Source organism: Macrobrachium rosenbergii, chromosome 55, assembly GCF_040412425.1.
Source record: "Macrobrachium rosenbergii isolate ZJJX-2024 chromosome 55, ASM4041242v1, whole genome shotgun sequence".
Taxonomy (NCBI): domain Eukaryota; kingdom Metazoa; phylum Arthropoda; class Malacostraca; order Decapoda; family Palaemonidae; genus Macrobrachium; species Macrobrachium rosenbergii.
Window position 1 is genome coordinate 11,157,017 of NC_089795.1, and position 22,984 is coordinate 11,180,000.

General features: G+C 47.4%; 1 protein-coding gene across 1 annotated transcript in view; it reads right to left on the minus strand.

The window, feature by feature from the left end:
* LOC136835735 (zinc finger protein 850-like) overlaps nt 1-20,665 on the minus strand; it is a 260,556-nt gene extending 239,891 nt beyond the window's left edge. The window contains exon 1 of the mRNA XM_067099597.1: nt 20,549-20,665. The gene's annotated coding sequence lies outside the window, so the exon portion shown is untranslated. The remainder of the gene's footprint in view (nt 1-20,548) is intronic.
* Nucleotides 20,666-22,984: the final 2,319 nt, after the last annotated feature.

Below are 22,984 nucleotides of genomic sequence, written 5' to 3' on the forward strand. Positions count from 1 at the left end.
AAAGTTCATATAGCCTACTAAGACAAGGATATTTTGGAGGGATAGACTAGGGTACAGGTACAGTGGACCGATGCTACATTGCAATTCAGCTTTCACGGCTTCAGTTAGTTGCAGGTTTTTCTGTGCAATGTTATCTCCAAAATTATTGAGGAAAAATGAAATTTTTTCTAAAAAGATAAGATTTTATATATACTTTCCAAGTAATTACATTGCTAATAGTTCCTACTTTTCGCAGCAGCTAAGTTTTTTAAATTTCGCAGTAGCACTCCACTGTTTTGGTGTATGTAACTGACCCCGCCCACTTCCGGGGGAGAATAGGTACAACACGGCTCAGGAGCTCAATTCGTTCATGCTCTATGTCCTCGAGAGGAGAGGCGGGGAGGCTCCAATCGTGTAATTACTTGGTAAGTATATATAAAATCTTATTTTATTATAAAAAAATGTCATTTTTATATAAGTAACTTACCAAGTAATAACACTGCTGAATCCCACAAAGACAGGAGGTGAGATACATGGACACAAGCTACTCAAAAACCCTCAGTAATGGAGATGAATCTGAAATAGATAGATAGCCTGCATTGGTAAATGCTTGTTGTAACCTAACCTGGTGAGAGAGCTACAGCAGAAGGATATTGCCTCTGGTTGGTGCTCATCTTCAACCTGTAGTGTCGCAGCGGTAAGATGACGGTCGCCTCTACTTTAGTGGGTGCCTTGCAACCAAGGAGTGCTAAAATGGTTGCCAAAGCATCATAACAAACAAAGAAATGCCCTTGCCCTGGAGACAGTACAAGAAAATCAACCACATAACTTTGTTACCTACACATCACGTAAAACCAATACCCAACCATTAAAGCAAGCAACTCATGGGTACTCCAGGTACACAGTGCCCCCAGGCTTCCCATAACTGAATCACCTGAATCAAGGTGAGGAGGTAGAAATAGAAGATATACTCCTAGCCTTCCTTCCTTCCCCAGTACCGTGCCAGCCACGGAAAACGGACCTAACGTACTGCAGCTTTCATAAGTAGTCTCCACATCACGTATGTAATTAGAGGGACTGGGCGGCGAGTGGAGTGAGCAAGCAAGCCAAGCCTATCACATGAACGCGATCAGGGGCTGGGTGGGGCGAGCGAGCCGAGCTGAGCCACTTGCGTGAACGTGCTTGGGGGCTGGGCAGGGCTGTGCTCGCCTGCCAAGAACTAGCGCTGTCCTCCCAATATGCTCTGATCTCCTTCGAGGCCCAAGCTCCTCGAGAGGAAGGCTTAAAGGGGGATTCTGTGTCTGCTATCCTGAGTGCTTGGGCCCTACGGCCCAAGACACAAGGATGGGACCTGACTGAGCATTCAAAGCAGAGCTGGCAGGTAGTGTTGAAACACCTGAATGTCTCGGCACCTTCTCTCGTCCTGTGCCTAAACCAAGCCGAAGAGCAAACTCCCTAGTACTAGTTGGGAAGCACCCAAGATTCCACAGAATCCCAGGCACTTGACGCCTCGCCAGCTGAGCACTCACGATTTAGAGGAATCCAAGCACTTGGCGAGACTCCCGAATCTCGTAAGAACAATCACCAGGAGTGGTCTCTTCTCAGCTTCCTAAGAAACCGAGAAGGGACAGGCACAGAGCCAGTCTTAGACGCGGACTTCTAAGAACTGGAATCGAGAGCGAGGCCTCGAGAGGTTGCGCACTCGAGGCCCCAGAAACAAGAGGAGAAGGCGAATTGGCTCCCATCTCAAGGGTGGGAAGAGCCAATGAGAGAACCACTGCCTTCCCAGAGAGAGGCAGTCCCTTAGAAATCTGGCAGGACTTCTGAAGGGAACCTCCTCCTTGCCTCTCCAGGTGCTCAAACCCTTGGGACTGAGACACCAGGTTGGGAACCTGACCGAGCACTGGCGAGCGCTTGAGGTAGTGCTGGCAGGAAGAGACGAGACACCCGAATGTCTTGGCTCTTTCTCTCGCCCTGCAACTGTGACGGTGAGAGGACTCTCCAGCACCAGTTCAGGATGCCCGAGATTCCTTAGAATCTCGAGCACTGGGAGCGACTCGCAAACGAGCACCCAACACAACATCAGTCTTAGAGGCAGAACCCCTAGAACTGGCGACTGGAGCGCAACCCTAAGTCTGCCCACCCACGGCTCCCGAAACACAAAACTCATGGTCATAAGAATTGGTTCCCGAGCCCAAAGGCCGGAAAGAGCTGACGAGAGATCCAACTGCCTCCTCAGAAGGAGACAGCCCCTTAGAAGTCCTGCAGCAGGACTTCTTAAGGGGAAAGAAGCAGCCTTCCTCTTCTTTGGCCGGAGGGGGCCTATCCAGTTTCCCAGGACCTCCTCGAGCCTCACAAGAAGAAGGGAAGAGGCAGCAGATGACGAAGTCGAAGAAAAACCAGAAGACGACAACGACTACCTCCCCCGAGGCTTCTTCCTTAACCCTTTCCTGCCCAATTGACGTCATATTACGCAATAACCCCCTACCCCCCTTCTTGTCTGACTGACGTAATTGTACGTAAAATTTACCGACATTTTTCGTACGTGTGGTAGGGGTAAATTTTTTTTATTTTCGGACAGTTGGTGGTTTCCATAGGCTAAAGCATACCTTGGACCGTAACTCAGGCATCGATACGCCAGGCAAGCAGTGCCTATACTGCGCATGCGCAAATTCCCTGGCATAGTAAATTTCCCACAATGAAATCAGCTGATCCTACCCACGTTTCTCTCTCGTATCTTACATTTTTATTTATAAAATGTAGGATTACATTATTGGAAACACTCTGTTTGGTATCCTCTATTTTCTATAAATTTTTTAGTTCCTCTACTGCGCATGCACAAATCCATGGCGTAGTAAAATTCTCACAATGACATCAGCTGATCGCACCCACGCAGGCCTGACAGGCCACACTTCTGTCAGAGACCATGCGTACGAGGCTGGGTAAACACGTGTGGCTGTTTACATACAGCAACGCCAATCGAGAACAGTTTCAACATGCTTTCGCAAAGTTTTTACGGTAAAACTAGCGGAAATTTGTTAGTGCATCACATAAGAGATGTCTGGATTTTAGGCAGGGCTCTGAATCTCATTTTTCATTATCATATATATCGATATTTAGAGAATTTTGTTGGCTTTCTCATAAAAATAATTCATTCACCCAACTGTTATAGCTTTTGAGCTACTGAACGATGATGTTGACAACGGTAACTTTTTTTTTTTGTTTCGAACAGCTTATAACGTCAAAATGAAACTGTTGCTGTTACCAAAGCCATTTTTCTTGACTCTCACTTTATTCCTCAACCTTTCCTCTACATTTTTGTATATTTACAAAGTAATTTCTATGAAAAAATCCGAGGTAGGGCTCTTCAAAAAAAAAAATCTAGCGATAATTCTCACCTTATGCCTGGCAGAGCGCTCTGTTTCTTACCCACTTTTCTATCAATTTTTCACCAACTGGACTTATTCGTTTTTCATTTTTTTATATGTCGATATTTAGAGAATTTTCTTGGCTTTCTCATAATAAATAATTCATTCGCCTAACTGTTATAGTTTTGAGCTACGAACAATAATGTTGACAACGGTAACTTTTTTTTTTTCGTTTCGATCAATTTATAACGTCAAAATGAAACTGTTGCCGTTACCAAAGCCATTTTTCTTGACTTTCCCTTTATTCTTCAACTTTTCCTCTACTTTTTCGTATATTTACAAAGTAATTTCTATGAAAAATAACCAAGATAGGGCTCTTCAAAAAAAAAATTTTCTTTGCGATAATTCTCACCATAGGCCGGGCAGAGCGCTCTGTTTCTCACCCTCTTTTCTATCAATTTTTTTCACCAACTGGACTTATTCGTTTTCCATTTTTTATATGTCAATATTTAGGGAATTTTATTGGCTTTCTCATAAAAAATTATTCATTCGCCTAACTGTTATAGCTTTTTGAGCTACGAACGATAATGTTGACAACGGTAACATTTTTTTCGTTTTCAATCAAATTATAACGTCAAAAAATGAAACTGTTGCCGTTACCAAAGCCATTTTTCTTGACTCTCACTTTATTCTACAACTTTTCCTCTACATTTTCGTATATTTACAAAGTAATTTCTATGAAAAATAACCGAGATAGGGCTCTTCAAAAAAAACTTTTTTCTAGCGATAATTCTCACCATACGCCGGGCAAATCGCTCTGTTTCTTACCCTCTTTTCTATAATTTTTTCACCAACTGGACTTATTTGTTTTTCATTGTTTTATATATCAATATTTAGAGAATTTTGTTGGCTTTCTCATAAAAATAATCCATTCGCCTAACTGTTATAGCTTTTGAGCTACTGAACGATAATGTTGACAACGGTAACATTTTTTCGTTTTCAATCAATTTATAACGTCAAAATGAAACTGTTGTCGTTACCAAAGCCATTTTTCTTGACTCTCACATTATTCTTCAACTTTTCCTCTACATTTTCGTATATTTACAAAGTAATTTCTATGAAAAATAACCGAGATAGGGCTCTTCAAATAAATCTTTTTTCTAGCGATAATTCTCACCATACATTTTGCAGAGCGCTCTGTTTCTTCCCCTTTTTTCTATCAATTTTTTCACCAGCTGGACTTATTCGTTTTCCATTCTTTTATATGTCGATATTTAGAGAATTTTGTTGGCTTTCTCATAAAAAATAATTCATTCGCCTGACATTCATAGTTTTTGGGTTACGAACGAAAATATGAAAATAAATAAAGATTTTTTTTTTTTTGCAATAACTCACATTTTTTGTATTTAGAACCTGGGACTCTTATTCTGACTATTCCACCATAAAATATAAACATTTAGAAAAAAGGACAGCAAATGAACGTTGTTGGCATAAAATTTATATTTTTGCTGAATTTTCGAAATAATTATTTTTTCGCACTGTCGAGCGCTCCCAGACACATCGGGGCTCATGTGCCCTCAGTGATGTGATAACTATACAGATATGAAAGGGTTAATCTCCTCTCCGATATCTACAGGATGGTGGTCAGGAAACATAGAAACCGTCAGGGCAGCTTAGGCAGGAATACAACAGAAGCAGCCTAGACAAGAGGAACACCAGGAGTAGCAACAGGAGTAACCATGCAGCTGCGGCAGGAGAACCTACAGGAGCGGCCCGGCTGGCAGGAGCTACAGGAACGACAGCAGCAGCACCAGGAGCAATCAGGGCAGCTGGGGCAGTAGGCACAGCAGGAGCTACCCAGTGACTAGTCTCCAGGGCAACAGGAGCAAACAAGACAGGAGGCACAGCAGGAGTAGACAGGACCATAGATACAACAACAGGCAGTGCCACAGCATACCGGAATGCCAGGGAATGATAGCGGTTGGTCCACATCATAAGGGCACAGAGTTGGAAACCGTAGACACTGACGTGGACCTACACCACTGCCACCAAGGTACTGTGGTCGTTCCTGATGTACCGACTGTATGAGTGTCACAGGGAAACTCCTCAAGGCTAAGATATCCAACAGTGAGATATCCAGCCATCTAATGCTGCACCTTACAATGCTCTGACAACATGAAGGAAAAAGCAAAGATGATTAGTAGAGGGAGACTCCTCTCGTTCTGAGGGGAACTGCACTACGAAGCGAGAGGAGGCCCCTGAGAGGAGGTCACCCGACCAGCAGCCTCCCAGCGATCTTCGCCCGACACGTGAGCAGTGAGGGCGAAGGAGAGATCTCTCCCAAACGAGAGACAGGGAAAGCTTACCAGGAGAGACAAACAAGGATGAAGGGGCGGTTACCAAGGGCACCATCTGAAGCGAAAACTTTCCGACACCCAGCAACCTTCCTACGAAGTCTCCTCCCAGCAAACTCGTCCACAGCGCAGGCGGTGAAGAGCAACACTCAGCACAAGACAGAATAGGGATACAGTCATGCCCTTGTATAACCGAAGGGCGTGAGGCCAAATGACAGGGGAGCGAACTTGCTACGCTTCTGGCCGACGACCCCATGACACACGTGCTGGGGGACGAAGGCCTACGCAAGGCTATCAGAAATCGAGGGTTTGTATATTAACAAATATCAAACACACAATATATACACAAAAGCACAAAAAAGATCCTACCGGGAAAAAAGAACTTAACAACAGTCAGGCAAAGATCTCTGAAAACACGTCTGCAACGCATGACAGCTGAAAGAGTTGAATGGCCGTTTGCAGGTTTGCATAAGGTGATTCCTAATGTATAGGACCGATGGATTGTATATCGTGTAGGAACAATATAAGTTTCCAACTACCACTGATATCGAGGCACAGTAAACCCTCAAAGACTAGCGGGGATGCTTACTGTACCCCATAAAATAGCCAACACCCGCGAATACTTAGAACCCTTCTAAAAACACTTAGAACTGCCTATTTTGATAGTTCAAACAGACACAAAACAAACTAAAAATGCTTATACAGGTATTATCCTACTTACGATGGGGTTAACGTAAGAAATACCAAAACGTATCTCGAACATAGCCTAGCCTACACTAGGGTATTCGGTGCCATGTACTGTATACATATTTGGTAGCCTAGCCTACACTATAAAGTATACTCTATACATACACGGTATAGTAATTATTAATATCAGCTAATTCTGGAGGTTCATGCAAAGTGACTTATGATAATTCAGTGCAAACAGAAATTGAATAACAAGAATTAGCTTGGCATACACTATGGTACATTGTATACAAGTATGGTAGCATAGCCTACATTATACTGTACTCTATATTCACATATCGTATTATGCAAATGTCAACAAGACGAATACTGTATGCATCTTTTAAAATGTTATGCCTTAATTCACTGTATCCAATAATATTGTATATATTCTTATATTGCTTTTGTATTATAAATTGCCAAACAAAATCAATGTTTTGGGCTTGAAATCATGGGTGTTTATTTCCTCGTATTTAATTCAGTTCAGTTCAGTTCAGTTAGCGTAAATGAATCTCGACATACTTTATTTATGTGGGGCAAGGTTATTTTTCATTATACATGAACGAAGTGTTTTTAAGTCGAAATATAACTAAAATATGTCTCATTGTGAAATTAATTTTGTGTAAAAAAAATTCAAGATTCCGTTCGCTATTTTCACTTGATTTCATCATAATACGAGCTTTACATATTTATCATTTATCGGCATAAAAATGACAGAAATGTGTTCTTTCATGCCCAGTAGTTTTGATTGAAATACTTTCTCTCTAATTTCAATTACGATCGAGTTTCATCCATGTTGCCAATGCACGATAATTTACAGTATAGTCATTAGCAGCTTGGACACTGTTTTCTCAGCTTCAGCTACAACTTGCAGCTTAAATTTAGCAGTATAAGGGTAGATGTAAAAATATACCAGTTCTATTCTACTTAACGGCATTTGTGGTATAAGCTACGGTAATTGTTTATTACCGTACGATGGTTGAAATACCAGGTAACCGGCTCTTGTTACCCCATTCGGTTATAAGCAAAACAACAGTATAACATTACTAACAATGCTTTTATCATTCTCTTCTACTTTTTTTAACTAGAAGATGGGATAAAGAGATGGAGGAAAAGTGGTCTATTGTAATTTGGTCTCTCTCACTCCATGATTATGCTGCTGCCAGCGCCCGTGCGAAATTTAAAAATACTTTATAAATAATATTGTCTACCAGTATTAATTGCTTACCCTATTACAAAATCGAATTATTGTACGGTGAATTATCGTAACTCGAGCACTACCCGAGTATTTTAATAGTTTTATCACAAAAAGTGCATTTAGTCATGAAAATGATGTGAAAATACAGTAATTAGTGAATATTTCTCAGTGAAAAATACTGCGAATGGGCGAATTTTCTGCGAATGATAGGTAGACACATTCCACGGAAATCTGTGAATACGCGAGTCTGCAAATCGTGAGATGGCGAATACAGGGGTTTACTGCAACAGTATACCATTCACTGCCCTGCGGCATTTATATTAATGCATCTGTCTATCAATATATCCTTATAATTTTTGAAATTTACCAAAACATTACTCTCTTCCCTAAGATATTTACGTACTAGGCTAGGCTAGGTCAAAGAGGTACTTCTTTGCAACCACGTGTTTTTGTAAGGCAATTAAACATATGTGAGTCGATTAAATTGAAGAAAATCACAATTTTTAAAAGTAAATTGTATTTTTCCTAGCTATACAAACCTGAGGCCCTTTACATAAGGAATTACTTACGGCCGAACCTGGAAATGGCTGTTAAACTCTTAAACAAGGTGGTTAGGCAGAAACTAGCGTTCAGTAGGCGGGAGTCCCGCCTGCTCGGAGATAAACATTCCAATTTGCCTTTTGGCACAGGTGTCAGATTGAGGGTGGCATGAGGTGGGCATGATAATGTAATGTAAAGGACCTCAGGTTTGGATAGTCAGGAAAAATACAATTTACTTTCAAAAATTGTGATTTGTTCCGACACGATATACAAACCATGTCCTTTACATTAAAAAGACTCACTGGTTGGAGGGGAGAATCTGAATGAGTCTCTCAAACTAACTGGAATTCTGCACACCTGGGCTACTCCTGGTTGAAAGAGCGAGGAGGAGTGCCATGCCTCTCACATATTGATCGGAGTGTAGGAACTGCAAGACCAAATGTCAGATACTGGACCTTTTCGCACGAGTGAGTAAATGTAACTCATACGAAATAGGCTGGGAAGAATCTAGAGTCAGAGGCAGTAAGGAAAATCAGAGATAGGGTTTCCCTTATAGCCAGTCTTTCCTTCCTCCCCTTGCTAGAGGAAGGAGCGGAATTGCTTCTATGATTCTATTAGAAAAATAGAACGGGTGCTCGATGTGTATAGTCTTACCACATCAGATGCCAGATCCAGCAAATATTGGTTCGACTCCTATGCTCATCCTGAAGGAGGAGAAGTAGGAGGACAGGGAAGGAGGAGGAAGAGAGGCCAGTCACTCGGTATCCTTCTCACTTCCAGAACCAACACCTCAGGCAAGATGCTACTCGTCCTCTTGAAGGAGCCGGGTAAGAAAACAGAACTTGTTGAGCAGCCACCACAGGACCAAGGAAAAAAGGTTCCAAGGACCTGTGGGCAAGACCACAGGAAGACAAGAGTGTGGTCTCTGAGACCACGTCTTGCTTCCAGACCGAAAGAAACTTCATGAGCTCTCGGGTGGAAAGTACCGGTATTGTCGTCACCAGCTGCCGAGTACCTCATTTGATCGCTTAACGAAGCCAGGAGGAAGATGTGTCCTAGACACTTCTTCCTTGGGAGAGAGAGTACTAGCGAAAACGTTGACAACATCCAGGTTAGGAATGTCGAGCCTTTTTGGAAAGTACCACAGCTCCCTAGTAGGACAACGTAACGAATGATCTGGATCATCGATACCAAGTCCATGGAGGAGGGGAACAAGGACTCGAACTCAACAGTAGATGCTGATGGGTTCGGAGTCCACCTACAACATCCGAGAAGGAGTCGAGGTATTGATCCCCTTCATCTGTTCTTCCATCCTCTACGCCAAGGCCAGAGCAAGATGAGAGATGGTCCTAAGAGTGCACATCTCTATCCGACGACTCTTGTAAGGGCGCATGCAGAGCACGGGACAGAAACCCTAAACGAGAGTCACATGCCACCCAGGGAACAGTTCCCTGGGACAGCAAGAGCAAAGAAACTTCTCATCCGTAGCTAAATTGCAACTGAGAAACTGAGAAGAAGGCTACTTCAGATAGAAGACTAGGTCGCAAGGGCCTACGTTCTTCACAAATGAAAGGGAGAGAAGCAACCCTCGGCAGCGAAGATGAGGAAGTCCAGACTCGAAGAGCGACTTTGACCTGAGAAGTTCCATCAACGACACCCACCAGCAAAGACAGATCCAGTCCCTGGAACAGTGTTGCAGAGGGCTTCATGAGATATCCAGCTATATCCATTGCTGCTCGGCGAGAAAGCCTATGCTTGCAAGAAAAGCTGAATGGTCTCCCAGTCCTGAACACACAAGGGATGTACTGCCTGAAGAACTGCTTCTTGTGTAGCTGCTACAGGAGGTTGGGTCAAGCAGAACTCTTCTCAATGCCTCAGAAGCAGAGCTATCAGGTCGGGCAAAAGGAAAAGTCTTCCAGCATTTATCTGTAACTCAGGATGAGCAATGCTTGTGAACCCCTAGTGAAACAGACAGATACGGAGGGAAAAACGTAGATATCGATTTTTCCCAAAAAGACAGCATGCCTCACCGTAGCAGCCCCTGGGTCTGGTACGAAGGAGCGAGAAAAAACTATTGTACCAACTTTGTCATTCAGAGAGGCAACAGGAAGATGGTAGCCCTTTGTTGGCCGAGTCGGTTGAGCTTCAGACTGCATTCGATGGGCCGGAGTTCAATTCCCGCGACCGGCTGATGAAGAGTTAGAGGAATTTATTTCTGGTGATAGAAATTCATTTCTCGCTATAATGTGGTTCAGATTCCACAATAAGCTGTAGGTCCCGTTGCTAAGTAACCAATTGGGTCTTAGCCACGTAAAATAAGTCTAATCCTTCGGGCCAGCCCTAGGAGAGCTGTTAATCAGCTCAGTGGTCTGGTAAAACTAAGGTATACTTAACAGAAAGATGGTAGGGATCTCTCAGTCAATAAGTCTCTTCGTCAATCTTCATGAAGAAAAGAGTGAACAGCACGTTCCATCCCAATCACTCAAACCCGAGGCCAAGCTCGCCTACCAATACATCCCCACCGGGAATGCATCTGGCTAATTGAGCTGTTGAGTGCACTACAGAATACTCGAGTACCTGCAAACGTCAACAGATGAAACAGGAGGAAAAAAACGATTGCCTCTTGTTTGTCGACTAATGCCACTACTGTGGTTAGTTGATCACCAAACCACTGAGTGTCGCAAAACTCATCCTGAATTCTCGGAAGGCCAGAAGGCTGCCTTGAGTCGAGGATGGTGATGAGAAGGTACTAATCGTCTCAGTCACACACCTTCAAGACAAAGTCTTACAGCTGTGCGCCTATTCCTTGATTGGTGAATCAATAAGTAGACACACGATGTGAGGGGAATATGCAAGCATATTCGAAGGTTTCTTCAATCAAGCAATAGCCTAACTCCTTCCTCATACTTTGAAGAGGAAAGAAGGACGGAGGAATGGAAACAGACTTCCATTCTCCACCCTGGGGAAGCTTCAGCAAGATGACAGGATACAGAGACAATTAGCTCTAGCCCGGATGGCATTTCCCAAATCGGGAGCACAGGAGAGGAAGCGGGATGGAAGTTTGATGAAAAGAATTGCCGAGACCTAAGGGAAATAGATACTTCTCCTGAAGGAATCCATTCCCAGGTTTCGGCAATGTTGCTGCCAGCTCCAGAGACTTGAGAAGTATCATTTCATCCAGGAATCTGCAGTAGAACAACTTCTTCCCTCTCGATACTTCTTTCTCTCTGCCCTCCTCCCTTGCGGAAAGGATGGTGGAAAGAGACAGTTATGCACACTTTCCTAGAAGAGAAGGAGAGGGCTGTGTTCCGCAGTCTTCTATCGAAGCCTGGGAGGAGCTATGGAAGTGGTTCGGAAGGCAGGAGCTACTGCAACGGCCATGAACGTCACATGAAAGTCACCAGCAGCGACAGGAACGATCGGGACGGCTGCGGCAGGAGACCACGAAGTGCCGCCCAGAGATTGTCGTCAGAGTTAATAGGAGCATAACACAGGGAACAGCAGGAGCAGATGGACCACAGATATGCCAGAGGCATTGCCACAGCATACATGAAGGCCAGCAATGACAGCAATCGATCCACATTGGCGGGAACAGAGTCGGAACGATCCCAACATGGAACTGTCATCCAGCCAAGGACTGTGGTCGATCCCGAGGCAACACTAAATGAACGTTGGGACTCCTTCATGCGAGATATCCCTTGAGATATCCAGCCAACTACTGCTGCGGTTGCAATGCTCACAGTCAACCTGAAAGAAAAAGCAAAGATGATTAGAGAGGGAAACTCCTCTCGCTACGAGGGGAACTGCCCTACACAGCGAGAGGAGGTACCCAAGAAGAGGTCGCCCGACCGGCCCCCCTCACGGTCTTTGCCCGACGAGCGAGCAAAGAGGGCGAAGGAGAGAGATCTCTACCGCAGGAGAGATAAGGAAGAACCTACAGGGAGAGAAAAGGACGGAAGGGAGGCCACCAAGGGCGCCATGGAAGCGGAACTTACAGACGAACGCCTGCAACCTCCCACCCGCCCAAGAAGGAAGTGAACTCTGTCCTGATCAAGCACATATTATGTCCCAAAAATAACACTCAGCACAAGTAGGAGGAGAAGAAGTAGTCATGCCCTTGTACATGGAGGGCGGAGCCCAAGAAGGGAAGTGAACTCAAACTATGTCCTGATTCAATGTAGTCAACGGAGATCCGAAACATATTATGTCCCAAACTAATATAACAATTTTTAAAAGTAAATTGTATTTTTCCTAACTATACAAACCCGAGGTCCTTTACATTAGGGATTACTTTCAGGCGCAGGCTGGAAACGGCCGTTGAACTTCAAACAAGGTGGTTAGGCAGTTATCTACTGTCCGGGAGGCGGAGTACCACCTGCCTGGATGTAAACATTCCAATTTGCCTTCTGGCCCAGGTACAGATTGAGGGGTGGCATGAGGTGGGCATAAAGTGTAAAGGACCTCGGGTTTGTATAGTTAGGAAAAATACAATTTACTTTTAAAAATTGTTATTTGTTCCGACACAATATACAAACCCTCGGTCCTTTACATTAGGAGACTTACTGATTGGAGGGAGGAATCTGATAAAGTCTCTCTGAACTGACTGGAGTTCACCACCTTGTCTTCCCTTCCTGGTCGTAACAGCGAGGAAGGGAAAACTGTCTCTGACAAAAGATCGGGTTGTAGGAAATGCAGGATCAGTTGTCTGACTTCTGGGTCCTTTTGCATGAAAGAGGAAACGTCAGTTCATGCAAAGTAGGCTAGGAAGAATTTGACGTCGGATGACAATAAGGCAAATACAAGCATTGGGTTTGTCTCAAAGTCATGATCTCCTTCCTCCCCTTGCAAGAGGAAGGAGTGGGGTTGCTTCTATTAACCTGAACGGAAATAGAACGGGAGCTCCCGTTATGTGCTTACCTGCCTCGATCGCCCGGTCCAGCTTGTAACGGCACGTCTGCTCCCTGCCCGTGGGAAGAGAGCCAGGATGGGGAGAAAGAAGAGAGGCCAGTCACTCAACATTCATTCTCCCAATCAACCGTACAACATAGGCGAGATGCAACCTGTCCCGTTAGGGGAGCTGGATAAGCTACACAACTTGTTGAGCAGCCACCACAGGACCCAAGGAAAAAGTGTCCAAGGACTTGTGTGCAACATCCCGGAGGTAGAAGGAGGTGAAGGTAGTCTGTTGGGACCACACACCTGCCTTCAGCACCTGTGGTACCGACATATTCTTCCGGAATGCGAGGGACGGACCAATGCTGCGGACCTCGTGAGCTCTCGGACGGTGCACCAGTGTCGTCTTCTCCTGCAGCAGAGTACGCTCTCCTTATCGTCTCACAAAGCCAAAAAGAGATGGTATTCTTGGACACTTCTTTCTTGGTCGAGCCAGTGCTAACAAAGAGTCGCCGACACTCAGGCCGGAGGTGCCGAGTCCTCTTCAGATAGCGCCACAGCACCCTAACAGGACACAGTAGCATCTCTTCTGGATCATTACCTACAAAGTCCTCTAGGAGGGGATCGTGAAGGACTCGAACCGTGCGCCAGGGACCGGGGTTCTGAGTCTTCGCCACGAAAATCCGGGATGAAATCGAGGTAACTGATCCCCATCCCCTCGAGTGTTTAACATCAAAGGAAAGTCCGTGAAACTCGCCAACTCTCTTCGCCAATGCCAGGGCAAGCAAGAAAACAGTCTTGAGGGTCAGATCCCTGTCTGACGACTCTCTTAAAGGCTTGTGCGGTGCACGAGTCAGGCTCCTTAAGATGAGAGTCACATCCCACGCAGGGGGCCTGAGATCCCTGGGTGGGCAAGACCGTTCAAGCTTCTCATGAGTAGAGAAATCTCGAAAGAGGAGGAGATGTCTACTCTTTTCAGCCGCAAGACTAGGCCGAAAAGCGGCTCAGTAGCCTTTTACAGCTGAAATGGAGAGAAGCTTCTCTCGGCGAAAGGAAGACGAGGAAGTCCGCGACCTGCTGAACAGTAGCTCCGACCGGAGAGATACCCCTTCAACGACACCAACCACAGAAGACGGACCACTTTCCTGGTATACTGCTGCGGAGGATCTTCTGAGGTATCCTGCCATCTCTGTTGCTGCGCGGGCGTGAAAAGCCTCTCGCTCGCAAGAGATGGTGGATAACCTCCAGCCGTGAAGACACAGGGAATGCACTGCCAGGTGGAACCGCTGCGCGTGAGGTTGACGCAGAAGGTTGGGCCAGGGGGGAATCTCTCTCGGTGCCTCGGAGAGGAGAGCTAGCAGGGCCGGGTACCAAATGGCCTGGAGCCATTTGGGTGCCACCAGAGTCATTCTGAGATTCGGGGTGATCATCACTCGGCTGATCACACGGCAAATCAGACAGAATGGGGGAAAGGCGTAAGCGTCGAGATTGTCCCACGGGTGTTGGAACGCGTCCTCCGCAGTGGCCCATGGGTCCTGCACAACAGAACAGAAGACCTGGAGTTTTCTGTTGTGCCGGGTGGTGAACAGATCGATGGCTGGACGCCCCCACAGGTTGAACAGCCTTTCCGCTACTTCCTGATGGAGGGACCATTCGGTCCCTACCACCTGGCTCTGGCGGCTGAGCTTGTCTGCCACGACATTCCTCTTGCCTGGAATGTACCTGGCTGACAGCTCTACCGAGTGAGCCACGGCCCACTCATGCACCTGCATCGTCAACTGATGAAGCTGGTGGGACACCAGTCCCCCCTGCTTGTTGACGTATGCCACTACCGTGGTATTGTCGCTCATCAGTACCACGGAGTGTCCCATCACTCGATCCTGGAACTCCTGGAGGGCCAGAAAGGCCGCCTTGAGCTCCAGGATGTTGATGTGAAGGTGCTTGTCGCCTCGGTGCCACACTCCCGAAGTCAGCAACTCCTCCAGGTGTGCGCCCCATCCCTCGGTCGATGCGTCCGAGAACAGAGGCACGTATAGAGGGGGAGTATGCAGGGATACTCCTATTAAGAGGTTCCTGTCGTCTAACCACCAGTGAAGGTCCTTTCTCACCTCCTCGGAAAGAGGAATGAGAAAGGACTGGGGGTCTCGGGACTGGGACCAATACTCCTTTAGTCTCCACTGGAGAGACCGCAGGTGAAGACACCCGTGAGGTACTAGCTTCTCTAATGACGACAGGTGACCGATGACGACTTGCCATTGCCGAGCTGGTTGTTCCTGCCGAGACAGGAACAACTGTGCTGCCTGCCTGAACTTGCTGATACGAGTCCGAGGGAAAGACTTTTGCTGCCACCGTGTCTATCAGCATGCCCAGGTACTTTGTCCTCTGCTTGGGGTGAGATCTGACTTCTCCAGATTTACCATGATCCCTAGATCCTGGCAAAACTTGAGGAGACGATCCCTGTCCTGTAGCAACAGCGAGCGAGAACTCGCCAGGACTAGCCAATCGCCGAGATACCTCAGCAGACGTATCCCGTGCGAGTGGGCCCAAGCTGACACGAGAGAGAAAACTCTCGTGAACACCTGGGGAGCGGTCGAGAGCCCGAAGCAAAGTGCCCTGAATTGGAAGACCGACTCCCCGAGGACGAAGCGGAGGTACTTGCGCGAGGACAGATAGATGGGTAACTGGAAACACGCATCCCTCAAGTCCACCATAAGCATGAAGTCGTTCTCCCTGATGGAGGCCAGCACAGTTTGCGCTGTTTCCATCGTGAACCGAGTCTGGCGAATGAAACGGTTCAAGGGAGAGAGGTCTATGACCGGTCTCCATCCCCCTGAGGCCTTCTCTACGAGAAAGATGCGGCTGTAAAAGCCTGGAGACTGGTCCGACACGACTTCTACAGCACTCTTGCTCAGCATGGCTTGCACTTCTTGCTGTAGTGCGATGTCCTTCGACGAACCTGGTAGATAAGTTTGGAGATGGACCGGAGTGAAGGTGAGGGGAGGCCGAAACTCGATGGGTAGTAGATAGCCCTCCCGAAGGACATCCACTATCCAGGTCTCGGCTCCGTGTCGCTGCCACGTTGCCCAATGGCTCGACAGGCACCCCCCAACCTTCGGCAGCTTTTGGGGGGGAACACCGCCCCTAGCGTTTCCCTTTCTTCTTCTTACCCTTGCCCCCTTTACTGGCATGGAAAGGGGGCTGAAAGGGGCGGGAGTAACCCCCTCTCGAGGAAGAAGAAGGCTGGAGTGTTTCTCGGGACCCCTTCAAAGACTGGGACTTCTTAGGGGCCGAGGAAGTGCCAGCCTGGCCCGAAAACCTGGCTGCAGTGGGGTGAGAAGACCCGGAGGTCTTAACCACTGCCTGGTGAGCCAGCTGGTCGCTGTCATCGGCATGGCGTTGTCCACCGCGGCCCATCAACTCTCTAGGGAAGAGAGAGGAGGAACCCAGCAACGGTCCATTCCAAAGGGCGATTGCTGACTCGGGACCTACGACCTGGCAAAGCGAGAGAGAACAGCGTCTCTCCTCTTTAGCACTAGGTTTGCCCACAGGTTTGCAGTCTGGTGGGCGAGGTAGGAAATGGCCCTACCTCCAGACTGGCACAGTCTCCCAAAGGCAGAGTCCTCCCCAGGTACGATAGCGCCTGAGGAAGCAGCTACCTTCGATACTGTGAATGACCACAGATCGAGCCAGGAGACTGCTTGGAAGGCCGCCATGGCGGTGGCTTCCAGGGTTGCAGCTTCTTGCTGAGAGAGAGAAATGTTCTCTGCAGTCAATTGCTGCAACGACAGACCCAGATCCAAACGAGTCAGGTCCGGGTCAACCTGTTTGGTCAGCAACACCCCTTCCGCTGGTGCGTAGAAATGCTTCTGACGAGGCAGAGGGGGGTGAAGAAGCTTGTCCGAGCGGCTCGATCGAAGCAAGCTGTCCTGCCCAGACACAAGACCGTTCACCTGATTGAGAACCCCCTCGGCAAGCGTGGACCACGGCAGCCCCACCGAAGCCTTGGGTTCCTTCTTGGGTCCCCAGAAGGATTCGAGGCGCGACGGACGATCCACAGACGAAGCCGTGGTCCCTTCCCCGAGGTCATTGTGCTGACGAAACAGCGCGATAACCTCAGCAAAAGTCCTCTGTATTTCGGGGGTGTCCGCATCCTGGGGCAGAGGACCCTCAAGTCCTTCCAGGGTGCGGTCCTCCCGAACTACTCTCCCTGCAGGAGGGAGAACCTCGGCAGACCCCCGAGGACCTTCCTGAACTACGTGGGCGTAGGACCTGGTCGAGCCAAGGACCGAGCCAGGTGCATACCCCCACGCAGTAGAACTCTGAGGAGAACAATCCCCAGAGTTCCTCCTCTCCGACTCACGCCCCCTGGAGGAGACCGAAGGGGCGGAGGGGACAGGCGAGGAAGATTGGGCGCTCCCACTGCCTTTACTGGCAGATCCAGCAGAGGCAGCGGACCGAGAGCGGTCGCCAACCCGCGGTGATAACGAGCCCCCGGGTCGAGGAGACCGCTTCAGCCCAGGTAGGTGAAACGATCTCCCGAGGAGAGCGGAGCGGCTCGCGAGAGCCGAGCCGCGACTCGCCTCCCCCGAGCCAGGCTGGCCGCGCGGACTTGGCCGGGACTGGGAGGAGCCGAACGCGGCTGGCTGGCTGCGCGAGCTTGCGCTGTCCTCTGGACGCGCCCCAGACTTCTTCGAGGCCGGAGCCTCTCGGGAAGACTGAGTAGGGGACTTCTTCCCTGCCTCTCCTTGCATCTGGCCCTCAGCGGGCTGAAGCACTGTCCCAGGAACCTGACTTGGCACTGGAAGGAGTGCCAGCAGGAAGAGGCGGAGCACCTGCATGCCCCGGCTCTTTCTCTCGTCCCACGCCCTGGTCCGTACGGCGCGAAGTGTCCACTGTATCAGACTGGGGTGCCCGAGTCTCCTTGGGGACCCGGGTACTCGGAGCAACTCGCGAACGAGTGTCCGACGCGGACTCGCTGGCCTTAGAAGCAGGAGGTTTCTTAGGCGCAGCGGGGGGAGTGCCGACCTTGGTCTGCACGCCCTTGGCTCCCGGTGTCCCTGGCCCGGGGGCCAGGGCAGCGGTTCCCTGATCTGAGGATCGGGAAGAGCCGACGAGAGATCCCACTGCCTTCCCTGTGGAAGGAGGCAGACCCTTAGAAGTCTCGGTATGAGGTTTCTTAGGGAGGGGAGAGGCAGACTTCTTCTTCTTCGGCTGCGAAGCCTCGGAAGGAGAAGAGGAAGAAGCAGCAGACGAAGACGACGATGAAGATGAAGATGAAGACGACGACGACGACACCTTCCTAGACCTCTTCTTCTTCTTCTTCTTCACCATCTGCTTCAGGACAGCAGTCAAATCCCCAAGCCAGGAAAGCGAGGCCGCCGACTCAGGAACAGCAGGAGGGGCTGCAGCAGAAGGCACATCCCGGGCAGCGACAGCGGAGCTCGGGCCAACATTTGCCTGGGCGGAGAGAGCCACGCGTCGGCCAGGAACCAAAGTGGGCGGGGCCAGGGATGCAGGCGCCGCCCCTCCCACATGAAGATTCAAGTCCGGCCGTGCCAAGGTCGCTGGGATGGGGATGGAAGCAGACGAAGGGCCGGGCTGGAGAGTCAGATGAGGAACTGTATCCGAAGACAGGCCATGGTCAGCAACAGGGGCAGCAACAGTCACATATGGATATGATGACGTCACCATGTAGGAGGGGCCAGCACGTGTGAAAGGGGCCAGAAAGCCAGGTGGCAGTGGAAACAGCGTGCTGGCCCGCGGATGACACCGACACCTGGGTGTCCAGATGCGCTGCCACTGAAATCGGCATCTGGACCAACCTTGAAAGGTGACGGTTGTCATAGTGGCTGTCACTGCCGTGTGGGTCGTGACTGGAGGGGGGGAGAGGGGAGCCAATCCTCCAGAGCCGAGTCAGATAGGCCCAGGTGTAGCCAGGAAGAGTTGGGATTCATCGCCTGCCTATCCACTCTGGGACCTGAAGCAAGAGTCGGGTTACAAAGAGAAGCCTCCACCCGCTCCGGAGGAAAAACTCCCCTCCGAATGGGAAGAGACTTCCGAGAGGATGTCGCGGTCCAACTCTCCCAACGCCTTCCACAAACGAAGAAACGTAAGAGGAAGGGGAGGAGGAGTCCTCACCGAGGGAGAGGGAGCAAGAAGGGGAAGTTCGCCGGGAGGAGAAACAACCCGACACATTTGCCACCAACGGAGTCGTCGGGGCGTATTTCCCTCGGACGACTCCTTGGTAGGCTTACAACGGTAACGCCTCCTCCTTCGAACTTGCCCCATTGCTCGGAGGACCACAAACAACACTCACTACAAGTAGAGTCGCGTGAACACACGCCCCTGCAAGATGTACAGAGTGCATGTGGGTCCACGTTGACTCTAGATCTAAATGAATTACACTTTTTTTTCCCCTACCCCGGGACACACACGCTGGGGATAGGAGGGTTTAGATGGCTTTTCCATAATTGAAAAAAAAAAAATTCCCACCAAAATAGAAGAAAAATGCAGTCAGGCAGAGAGCGGCGAAGAACAACGTCCAAGCGCTACGACGGCTGAAAGCAAATTGGAATGTTTACATCCGGCCAGGCGGTACTCCCGCCTCCCAGACACTAGTTAACTGCCTAACCACCTTGTTTGAAGTTCAACGGCCGTTTCCAGCCTACGCCTGAAAGTAATCTAATGTAAAGGACCGAGGGTTTGTATATTGTGTCGGAACAACTGGAATGTTTACATCTGGGCAGGCGGGTATTCCGGCCTACCTGGCGGTAGTTACTTTCACTTTGTTTGGTTTTATGTACAGCCCTCCACAGGGATAACTTCCCGCTCTGGCGGGCCCTTGCATGTCTTCGAAATAAGGTGCCTCTTATATTTAATAATTGTCTTTCAGTGTTTTCTCGTCAGTATCGTAGCTCCTGCAGAAGAGGAGAGTCTTTAGTTCCTTTCTAAATTTGCATTCCTCTTGTATGCCCTTCACTTCCGGCGATATTTTGTTGTATAACGTTGGTGCGCAGTGTCCAAATGCTCTCTCGCCTGACTTACAATTTGTTCTAGGTTCAAATAGCCTGTAAGCTTCACTTGCATATCTGATTACAAAATTCATTTCGGGTCTAAAGGAGCTTAAGCAATTCCTCAGATATGCTGATTCATCATATTTTAGTGCTTTAAAAACTTATAAGTGGTATTCTATACTCTATTCTAGCTTTTACTGGTGGCCAGTGTAGCTCAATTAATGCTGGGGTTACGCTGTATGCCCAAGAGTTTAATTCCCAATGAAAAGGACGGACGGTTTGTATACCGTGTCGGAATTAGTGAAAATTCTGTCGCCCACGTGCCTCCTGCCCCATTGCTTTACCCTATGTTGGCGATCGTAACCTTAGGAGCCTCGAGACCGACAATGACCGACTTAATTGAACCATATTTAACACAAAAAACTCAAATTTAACCCAATTTTTAACTAAAAAATTCAACCTCAATCATTTATCTACCTCGGGTGACCTTCGATTCGATCATTCAGTCGACATTTCCGGTCGAAATCGACTGATTTCTGCGACAGTTCGGTCGATCTTCTGGCGACACGTCCAAAACATGACGTCTGTTTGTTTACATCGTCACTCGGCCACTTTCCACCCAAGGTGGTTAGGTCCTTCATTTGAGTCGGTTTTGGGTTAATAATCACGTTTTATAAAATGTTAGATTTATATAATTGTAATAAATGTTGTTTAGATATGTTATTTTCATATAAAATTGAGTGATTTTACTCATAAGTATATTTTATAAAGCATTTTTGGAGATTTCCTGATTATCTACCGTACCTAATTGGTTTAAGTGACCGTAATAGTGTATCGCAAATATAGTGGCCTATTGTGCTTGTTTACTGGTTAATTTAACGTATTTTAACAAGCTGCGTTGATAAAAATACAAAAGATTCAATTCAGTCATATTATTTTGTTTCAGATTTGGCTGGCCTTGTGCCAGCGCGGGCTCTTGCTCCTAGGGCAGCCTGTAACTCTATGTTGATGAGTCTGTGAGGTGGTTAGGGTACATGAAAACTTTATTATGATGCATGAAAGTGATTCTGAAGTGAAAAGATTTAACAGGCGAGGTTGCAACCTCTTTGAACCCTAAGGTACCCATCAGATGAGGACAAAAGTATGAAAGCAGTGAGTGTTGGCTAGTGGGAGATGGTGATCTAAAGCCATATTCCTTGTCCGGTCCTAATTCTTGTGTGTGTGTGTTTTGTGCATTTGTTGGGTGTTGATTGTGGTGGATAAAAGATGATTTTGAGAGGGGAGAGAGTGATTTCTGAAGAGTCTGCTGTTAGAGCTGGTTTAAAGTAGGGGTCGGGTCTGTTTTCAGAATTGGGAAGGAGAGCAGGTGGGTAAGGGTGAGGATTCTTTAGAGTTACCGTGGTGGTGGGTAGGAGCATAGGAAGCCTGCAAATTCGTGAAGGTTTGCCAGTATGTGCTTTGTTATCTGGGGAGCTGTTCTTTAATTTCCTTCACATCTTGTTCTTAACTGTTCTGTCTCTGCACAGTCAAGAAGGTGGTGTTCCAGGGGTCTTCAGGGATTGTTTCACAGTGCTTGCTCCTATTCTTTGCCATGTCCTTTGGTATCCTAGCCTTAACTGATGGATTATGACTGCTGGGGCCCGTGACATTTCTTTGGTTATATAGTGTGGTCTTAGGTCTGAGGTGTCCATGTACCATTTGGCGGTTTTTGAGCCACCGAAAACAACTATTCTGACTTTGCTTTTTTCCTGCAGTTGGCAGAGTGCTCCTCCTGCCTTGTTTTTCAGTCGTGTGAGCGAGGGGGTGATTTTGATGCTAATGTTGCTGTGTAGTAACCCACTTTTTGCTAAAGAATCTGCTTCTTCGTTTCCTTGGATTCCCACATGGCTCGGAATCCAGTTTAGTGTTATTTGCCTGTTCCTGTCTTGATGGAGGCTTGTGATTGCCCATATGCTTGATAGAAGTCTGATGTTTTCTTTTGCTTTTGTTATAACCTGTATTGCTCCTTTCGAGTCAGTCTGAATTGTTGTGCTTCCCTGCCTGTGCTGAGAATCTTCCAGAGCTTTTGCAATGGCAATCAGTTCAGTCTGTAGAGTGGAGGCATTGTCAGAGAGCCTCCAGCATCCTTTGAGGGTTGTTGAGTGGACCCCAGCTGCTGCTGCTGCCGGGATGCTGAGATCTACTGATCCATCCGTCAGTTTACTGATCAAGCGATCCACTTATAAAGTGGCCTGGGGACGTCTGCCTACTTCACAGAGACCGCGGGTGTACAAAGACTTACAGGTGACCTGAGGTCAAACTATTTCTCTACAAAAAACAGGATAGGTTCATACAGAAAACATAAAATGATTAATAATGTATGATGCGTTACAAAAATACTCCGTTACATGTACATAATGCATGGTCATTCAGAAAGACAATGAAATACATAATTTACAAATATGGCAGTAGCATGGGTTTTCGGTGACCCCAGGTCGATGTGAAGGCACTGCAGAAAACAGGATGTCCATTGTAGAGAACGCGTTGAGCGGGGACTTTACAACATAAGTAACTGTAAAAGTGTATCGCAAATATAGTGGACTATTGTGCTTATTTACTGGTTAATTATAACGTATTTTAACATGATACATTGATGAAAATGCAAAAGATTCAGTTCAATCATATTATTTTAATTCGAGTTATTTGACTGATAAATGTAATCAAAAGCATTCTTGGGGTGACCAATAGGTCTCTTATTCTAGGTAATTATGGGTTAAATTTACGCATTTTAACATGTTACACTAACAAAAATGTAGTAAGTATAATTTATATACTATTTTAATATTAAATCGAGTTATTTTACCGCAAAATATGATTAATAAAGCATTCTTGGCAGATTATCTACTATTTCCACCGTACCTGTTAAGCCAAGGT